The sequence below is a fragment of the Calypte anna genome, chromosome Z (genome assembly GCF_003957555.1).
Source record: "Calypte anna isolate BGI_N300 chromosome Z, bCalAnn1_v1.p, whole genome shotgun sequence".
NCBI classification, from domain to species: domain Eukaryota; kingdom Metazoa; phylum Chordata; class Aves; order Apodiformes; family Trochilidae; genus Calypte; species Calypte anna.
The window spans coordinates 35,285,405-35,294,890 of NC_044274.1; positions in this window are offsets into that span (position 1 = coordinate 35,285,405).

Genomic DNA, 9,486 nt, shown 5'->3' on the forward strand with positions numbered 1-9,486 from the left:
GTTACAGTTTAGCCTCATTAACTGGTATTTATGCTGGTAAAATAAATAGCTTCAAGATTTTACATCAAGAAACTGTCTCAAAAGGTATTATTATCAGCATTGTTCAAAGCATATCCTATGTCTTGTTAAAATTAACATCTGTAAACTAAACAAAAAAATACTGTTGAAAAACAATGGAAATTTGGAACTACAGCATTAGGGACTATCAGACAGCTTATCTAACACAAACTACAGATTTTGAAAAACAGTAACTTCAGTTTTTTAACAAATCTGATAGTAGTTATTTACTCCTACTGAAATAACAGGCAATTCTGCACTTGTGCAATATATGAAATGAAGGCAATTATTCACATTAATGACTTGTTGTTACGATCCAAGTTATTATTGTATATTTTGATTGCGAGGACAACTCAGCCAATACTCATAGACGACGCATGAATTTACAAAAATAACAAGCTTTATGATTTAAACAAATTATAAGGATTTATTTTAGGATTTATACAATTAGCTACTTTGGAGAGAAGAGTCGTTGAGAAAAGAGACAAGGGGGTAATTAAGATGTTATCACCGTCTACCGGCCCAAGCCTCAGGCTCTAGTCGGGTGCGTAGGATCCGTCGCTCCTGCTTGTTTTCGGGTTCTCCGCTTCTCCGTTCCTCTGCTGTTGCTGTCCAGTAGCTGAAGCCGAAGTGCTGAGAGAGGGGGGAGTCTAGAGGAAAAGCTGCTGCTTCTCCTTTTTTCCTAGGGTTTTTTATACAGCAAAAAGAAGAGGGATCTCAGATACACACAGGCTTCCCTGCGGTGAGTCATCCTTATCTTTCAGTCTTCTGGGTGTCCTGCTACATTGTCTTTGTTTCCACCATGCACCAGGAGGCGACCTGATAAGCAATCTTATCTTTTAGGTGTCTGTCAGGCATATGGTGAGGTAAATATATGTTAATTGTCAGTATGTTACAACAGGAAGAAGGAAAAAAAAATTGATTCAAGAGACATATTTTGTATTTTCAATTCAAAGTGTCAAACATCACTTGTGTTGTTTTTTTCATGAAATGTCTGATAGTTTTTAGTGTGAAAATCCACTTAAGTGTAAACAATCTCATGTATATAAAATGTTTCTTCCTTAAATTAGACATATTTATTAATTGAACTACTTGTCATGTAATATAGATTCTTGTTTGCAGCTGTAACTTTTTCTGAATTGGTTGCTAGGCAGTATTTTAATGCAACACAAGAGAATCACTTATTGTAATCTGTGATCATTTACTACACTACACATGGCATTTACAGAAATGTTTAGTTATTTACTTATGTTCGAGTAATTTGTTTATCCAAATTATATATTGAGTCTTAGATTAAATAAGGTTTCACTCTCTTAAAATTCTATCATAGTTCAGTGATACCCATCTGATGACTTCCATCTGAAGAGCAGAGAAAGCTTTTGCAGCCGGTACGCCCTTTCAAGTGCTTGCTCTGCATCCTCAGTAGAGGGCAACAAAGTCCAACGTAACATCCCTAAGTCTCCTAATTCTTCAGATCAGAATTAAAAACGAACGTTAAAACGTTCGTTAAAAAACGAACACGGAAAACGGCATTATAAACAAGTACACTCAAAACGAATATTAGTATAGCAGAACATTCACACTTTATTAGATAAATTCAGTGCTTCTTCCAGTAAAACAACTCTTCTGAGTGGTCTGTTCCTTGCTCATAAGAATTACCCTGAGGCTAAGCTTTACATTAAAAAATCTTAGAGCCCCCCAGTCCCATAGCACATTTCTTCCCCTGTACATTGGTTTGGCTGTTCCCACGTTGCAGTTGGCAATGCAGCACATGTATCTCTGGCTATGGGTGCCAGCTGCTGCCTTGCAGAAATGTTTGGATTATTTTCATTCTTTGATTGCTTTCATTTTTCTCTTTTAAGTTATTATTATTAAAACAAATTGCTGCAGGGTAGTGTCCTGTAATGAAAAACATTTCATTTTAGCCTTTGAACAGAGGAAAAAACCAAACATTCCAGCTTCTCTGACATTCCAGCTTTGCAAAGACTGAGGAATGTGTGCCATGTTTTGTGTTCTGTAATATCTCCTGGGCTGAAGAGATTACTTCTCGATAGCATCTCTTTAAAATGTATCTTGATAGTCCAAATTTGTTGACTTTAAGTATGTAAATAATTAAACTATATGAAATAAAAGGCCTTCACTTTGGGACTATCCTGATCAGAATTTTTGATTGTGTAGTGACATGCATTACTTGGCAATTAACTCAAGTTAACTAAAACAACTGTAACTTAACTGTAAACAACTGTAACTTAACAACTTAACTGTAAATGTTAAGACTGGCTAGTCCCAAGGTATTTATTCATTGTCCCATTTCATCAATGCAGCAAATGTTTGTTCTTTACCCTGCTGATCAGCGCAGGGTAATGAACAATGTTTGCAGTTGGAAACAAATGAGCTCCACACTAATCTTACTGTGCCATGGAAAACACTTGCAAACGTGGAAAAAAATACACAATAAGTAGCAAGCCCCTGATCTAGGTCAAAGATTCTGGCCTGACCCTAGGTACCTTTTGTTTTCACTGTGGAAGCTGTGGAGTGAGGTGAGACCTGGCCTACCATGTCCACATTCCCCTGCTCCTGTTGCCGAGTCTGAAGCTGGCTGCCTGTGGCTGTGGAGAGTTTGCAGCCCCCAGGATCACAGGAGGATTAAATTAAAAATTTCCATGTTCTGCACAAAGACAGGAGAGCAGGGATCTGCCCCAACCAGCTGCTGCCAGACTCCTGTGAGCTCCCAACATTGCAAGGCACTGGGTGGTGCTGCTGGAGAATGGCTAAAGGAGGCTGGGGCTTTCTGGCACCTGCTGGGCAAGAGTGAAGTCAGATCCTGGCCCTGGGTTTGACCCAAAGGGTTCCCTTCACAGCAGTGGGGCTGCTGAGTTGGGGTGGGAGTGCAAGCGTGGAGCCACAGTATCTTCCCCTCTTCCAGAGGTGGTGGTGTTGTTTGGCTTCCCTCAGGTTGAGCAGTGTGGAGATTCTGGGTGCTGATGTCTGTACTTTATGCCCCAGGGTGGACTTTTTGAGCCACATCCTTCCCATATTGTGTGTGGAGGCCCTGTGTGGGAGGAGAGGAGGCAAACATGGCCCCTCAGCAGAGGGGCTTACAGGGTGGTGAGGAAATCAGTATTTTTGAACAGAATAGGTGCAGAGGGCTGCGGAGAGATGGAGAGAGAAAGCCCAGAGAGGGGAAATGGACACCTTGAGAGAATGTTTTTTTTATCGGCGGCCTGAAACAGCACTTATTTTCAAAAGGATGTCAGGGCTGCAGGCTGCTAAGCGTGCTCTTCTGCATCACTGGGTGAATTGCATACAGAAGAGTAAAATTTTGTGCTCAGCCACCTTCTCCATGGCATTTGTCCTGCTCTGGGTGCTGATGCTGCCTCATGCTCCCACACACTGTTGAAGGAGGGGAGCGCAATCCTCCATGGGAGTTGACTGTATTGATTTATGTAAACTCACATTGGTAGCCTTTTAATTATTATTATTTTTTTTTTAATTATTTTTTTAAACAGGGGATTCCAATTCCAAGATCAGTCAGTCATATCCACTATATGAAAGAGCAGCAGCCAACTCCCAATGGACATAATGATGGTCTCAGCTGCCAAGACGTTGGGAGCCAGGGCATCTATGCCAAAGTACCCATTAGCCCTCTCCAGTCAGATTGGGAAGTAAATGCCCTGATGCCCTGTATGCAAGTGTGGTATTCTAAAAGGTAGGCTAGGTGGTCTAAACCCAAATGGCAACTGAATATGATTTTGTTAGAGCTTCAGCAGAGTCCCTTTTGGAGCCCAGGAGGACCTTTAAAATGGTGGGTACTGAAGCTGCTGTGAAGTGAGGGTGTTTCAAGAGAAAACAGGCTGAGAATTGTTGTTTCTCCTTTTTCTGAACATGTGAAAAGAACAAAAAAACATATGGACATAATTTTTTTAAAAAATTTTATTCTTAAAGTGTTCTGGATAGATAGCTTTGGTACCTGGCTTATTTTCTGTTGCTTTTGTGAGGATATGAGTGGGAAATAGTACACAACTTAAAAAAAGTTGAAGCCATGTGTTTCTTTTGGAGTTTTGATGTCAAATGGCTTATATATTTGTGTGTTTGTATATACATATAAATTTATATGCATTTATATCTATACACAAAGCTTTTTTCCAAAATGAGTAGCTTATGAGGTTTCAAAAGCCACTTTTCTATGATTGTTTTTGTGTTGCTTCAGTAACTCTTGAGCATTTATCCATGTAATAGCATGGTCTTCTGCTTCACTGGTTATATAGACCTCATGCTTCAATAACTTTGTTTGATAGGATCCAGATGAAATGCTGCTTAGTATATTTTGTGTTTAAAAGCTTACTTATAGCAGGTAAGGAAAAGAAACGTTTAAAAAGGCATAGTCAGTTTGACTTAAGAGGCTAATTAAATTTCAACATAAACATTAAAATATTTGACTCAACAACTTATTTGTAATTGGTGTAGATGCTGCTATGTGTAGTGGTAGAACTGACATGTAAATGATTGGATAGTACAGTTTTTGTAAATTAAGATCTTAATTCCTTGTTTAAATAATAATAAAAAAAAACCCTAATTAGGTATTTTGGGAGTTGATTATGAAAGTTGTTTCAGGTAGGCAAATATCTATGTGACCTTAAGAGAGTCTTCACAAGACAATAGTGGAACAATCATTACAGGGCATGTGTGATGCTGATGTAGATTAGCCTTAGACAAGGCTTTACCAGTATATTATCAGTACTCCAAAATAATTAATCTCTCTGAGTTGAATTGACTGTCCTAGCAGATGAGAGAAACTCATTCAGATGAAAGTTAATCCAGAGTGGTGTATAGGGTTTGTTGTCACATCTCAGCTAGCTCAGTAGTCATATACATCTCCAGTCACTTTCTTGCAGCTCCAGTTTAGCAATTACTTTCAGTGTGCCCCAGAGACAGATAAGGGGTGGTCTTGAACAAGTAAGAAAGTAGATGTTTGAAGCTGAAACCCTTACTAGCTGTGCTTCCTTGTATATCACTCAAGTTCCAGCTCAGACTTTGGTATTAGTAAATCTACAAGAATAGCAAAGGAGAAGTGTTGCCTTTCAGAATAGTTCCATACGTATAAAGCCTATAAGCTGAAACTCCAAACCTGGAATTCACTCCAGTCTTGAAAAGCAACTTACTGCAACTAGGGAAGGAGGGATATGATAGGTATTTGGATTACTTACTTACCATGGTCTATTTGTGATTGCTGGAGTCAGTAGGATCTATTAGATACTGTCTACAGGACTTTTAACTTCACTCAATTTACCCCCCTCAAAATTTAGCAAGTAAGAGGCTGATAGGGTCTAGGAGGGTTTCTCCCTAGCAAGGAAATGACTATCAGTTAGGGAGGCTGTCAGAAGAAATGTGGCAAATTGAGGTTATTACACTGTATCCAGAGTATTCTCCAGGGTCCAGCCTACAAGGTTTAGTTGTCTGCCAAAAATCACTGGAAATCTATATTTGTTTCATCCTTTTTTAAGTAGCAGGAAACGTTGACATAAGATACTTGGTATTCCTTTTTTTACTGATTGTCTTCGGACTGCAGTTTCAAAGACTCTTCTGTTCATGGTTCAGAAACTTCTCTACAAGAAGTGCATGCAGAATCTACTTGAGATAAGAAACTGTAACCTATTTACTATGAGAAAATAAACCCCTTCTGACCTCAAACCACTCTGACTTGGAAAAGAGAGCTTCCTGTTCTGTCACTTAACACTGGTGACAAATTATTTTTTCCTCATTTGGTTGTGTGAATTTTCTTTTTAAGCATGTGGAACAAGGTAAAGAGGTTCTAGCCCTTCAAAAGTTGATGCAAGACAGCTTTAATTGGACTGTTGAAAGTCTAAACTCCATACATAATTTATCTGATCAGTTTTTCAGTGCTTTCCCTCCTGTCCTTTACATATTCAGTACAGAACTATACTGCTGAGTACAGCACAGAGCTTGACCACTGTCTGTATTACAGAACTCAGGTTTATTCTGAGAAAACTCTAGGCTGTGCACTGGTGATACTCTTTATTCAAGCTGATTTTCCTGTTGTCTGGATAAGTCATCTCTTCAAGCTAAAGGTTTCTTAATTATCTTTAGAGACAGCTGAATCCCCAGCAGTGGGCCCAGAGAGGCGTGTTTGTTGTGGAACTTGTCTCTACAATCTGCTGGAAATATGTAAAATGGAGTAGCATGAAGTCTGAAACAAATTACCTAAAATAAATTATTCTGAATAGTAACACCTCCTCAATAGTGAACACTATCTGTCTGGAAAATATTGGTTAAAATTGTCAAGAGTACAAGTATATGTTGTGATCAATTAGACTTCCAGAGCAGTGGTTCGTTTTTTTGTAAAATGATTTGGCTAATTGTTTCTATTCTAGTCTATTATTCTATTGTTTCCAGGGATCAAGGGAACCAAAGAGGGTCAAAGTCCATGTAATCTCAACCTTGGGTTTGTCTTCATGCAAGAAGTTATCCGTAAATTCTATTGCTTGTGTCCTGAACACAAATTATTAAAGACACAGCTTCACATGAATCACTGCTGTGTTCACACAGGAAAACAGGGGCATAGTGATATCTGAAGTTCTTGTGACTGACTCTTGACTCCAGCATAGCAATATAACATTTTGGGAGAATTCTTATAGAAGGCAGAACAGCAAACATCGACTTTTTCTGCTCATCCTAGATGGTATAGTTCTGTGTGGCAGAAGACTTACTTTTGTTTTGGTTGTACTAGAAGATACTACAAAATAAATAGTACTCTTGGTAAATAAAATTGTATTTTTCATAAGACTCTGATGCCAGGAAGTTATAGAATGCCAAGATGCTTGGTTGAAGTGATTTCGGAATGTCAAGGAAAACTAGACCTTTCAAGAATTAGGATACCAGTCTGACTTAAAACTTGGATAAAATAGGCTTTCTCTGTTTTCCAAATGCTTTTTCAAATCTGTGTCTATTCTTCTGTATATGTATGTTAAGATAGAAAGTGTAACTTTTTGATTGTTTGCTCATACTCTGATGAATGGAATTCATTGAGTGGCTACTAGTATCTGACTTAAACAGGTAGTTTCACCAATTTTTGATTTATCATTTTTCTCCTTGACCTTTTTCTGGGAAATGGTTGAGCTGTTTCTGCTGGTATATTTAAATAAATTTAACATAGCCTTAAGCAGAATGAAGCATGAAAATTTCATTCCTATCTAATAAAATTTGCTGAAGTTATAAGCAAAGGATAGAATTGTAACAAGTATAATACAGCCTTCATTTTTCTTGCAACATAAATGAAAGTAAATGTCAGTAGAACTGAAGTATAAGTTGTTTTAGTGAGAGAAGAAGAATATGTACTACAATAATTGCTTCTATAAATGGGGAAAGATGTGTAAAGTCTTAGCCTTTTGTGATCTGTTACTGCATTAGTATCCAATAGGGAATATGAAATATGTCTGTTACGTAACTACTTGATAGTTTTCAGCTAACTTTTGTTTTCAAATTGCTATGGATACAGATCTTATAATTTGAAGGGGGAAGATTATTCTATGTGTTTATTTTTTGCAGGGTATCCAAGGTAATCATGTCGGCACTGGTGACATGAGTATGTGCTTTCACACTAAGTGTGCAAGAGGCAGAGTAGAGTAGGTGTCCTGGGTCTGGCCAGGATAGAGTTAATTTTCTCAAGAAGCTGGGGGAGAACACAGCAAAGGTAGGCAACCTAACTACCTAAGGACTTCCTCTATAGCACATGACATCACACAATAAATAAACTGAGAGATTGGCTTGGGATAACCATGAGGCTACTATGGCTCAGAAATGTGGTGGGCATCTGCTCAGGGTGGTGAGCAGTTGAATTGTGTATCACTCGCTCTTTATTCTCTTTCATTAGTATTACCTTTATTATTACTTTTTCTTGCCCTGTGCCCTAGTAAACTAGCCTTACCTCAGCCCACGAGTTTTATGTTTTTCTTCCCATTGTCCCTATACCAATGTTCGGGGAAGACTGATTGAGTGACTCTGTGGTTATTTTTTTGCTTGTTATACCTAAACCATGCCTTTTTTTTTTTTTTTTTTTGTGCCCAGCTTGGGGCCTAAGGAATTTGAGGTAAGGCTAATAACAGGGAGAGCTAATGTGATAAATGTGGGCTTGAATATGTTAGACAACAGAATGATCATGGGGAATTTAGGTTGTTATCATTATGGATGATTGTGTGTAAATTGTCTGTTTTCATTTGAAACTGTGTTGTTATTTTAATTTTCGTGTCAATATTTTTTTTTAAATTTTTTCTTTTTTTTTTTTACATGAGTAAAGTTTGTGAAGATTGTGAGATGAATGTGGATGCTAATATTAATTCTTGAATTAGGAGTTTGGTCTGAGTTTTAGGGCTATGGTCGCAGGGAAGGGCATGGGGATAGCTCCTGGGAGAAGCTGTTGTAAGCTTCTCCAGCTCCAAAGCTGAACCTACCTCTGGCCAAGGCTGGGTCCATCGGTGACTGTGTATGTGGCTCTGTGATAACATATTTAAGAACAGAGAAAAGAAACTTGTACAAGTTCAGCAGGGCAGAGAAGAAAGGAAAGTAAGAGCAATAACTGAGCAGAGATATCAAGACCAGTGAGGAAGGAGGAGAAGGAGTAATCAGAGCAGAAGTTCTCTGAAACCCCTGGTGGAATGGCAGGTTGCCTCCCGAAGCACTGCTATGTGAGGACTGTGAGGGCTTCTCCACAGCTGAAGAGGAAGGAACTTCAGGAAAAATGTGTGATGAGCAGACTGCAGCCCCTATTCCCTGTCCCCCTGCACTTCTGGGGAGGAGGAAAGAGAAATTGTGAGCAAAATAGTCTGCGTATGCATTGAATGGAGGGGTGTGAGAGGGGGCTTTTAAGATCTGGTTTTGTTTTCTCTTTGTCCTGCTCTGATTAGATTGGTGACAAAATGAATTGATTATTTTTCCCAAGCTGAGTGTGTTTTGCCCATGAACTTTTCATCATATTTTCTCCTCCCTATCCCACCAGAGGTAAAAGAGTAAGTGATTGTATGGTTCTTTGTTGCCAGCTGGGCCTAAACCACAAAAATAGTCTTTTCTAAACTGGTGGGATGTGTGAGGAGGGGTGCCTCACCAGGGCACCCTGGTGAGAGACCATACAAATTGTTAATAAATATCTTCTTTGTCTCTTTCTGTACAGCTGAAGACCATCCACACCCCAAGCACCTGAGGCCTCATGGGAAGTCAGGATAAAAGAGGAGTGTGACATGGGTGATGAGGACTGGGTTAGGGATCAGTTAGGAAATCTGCATATTTATAAATCTCATGGGATGAGCTCACGTTTGCTGAGGGAGCTGGCAGAGGTCATTGATAGGCCATTATCTTTGCTTATCTCCGTTATCTTTGATAGGTCATGGGGAACAGGAGAGGTGCCTGAGGACTGGA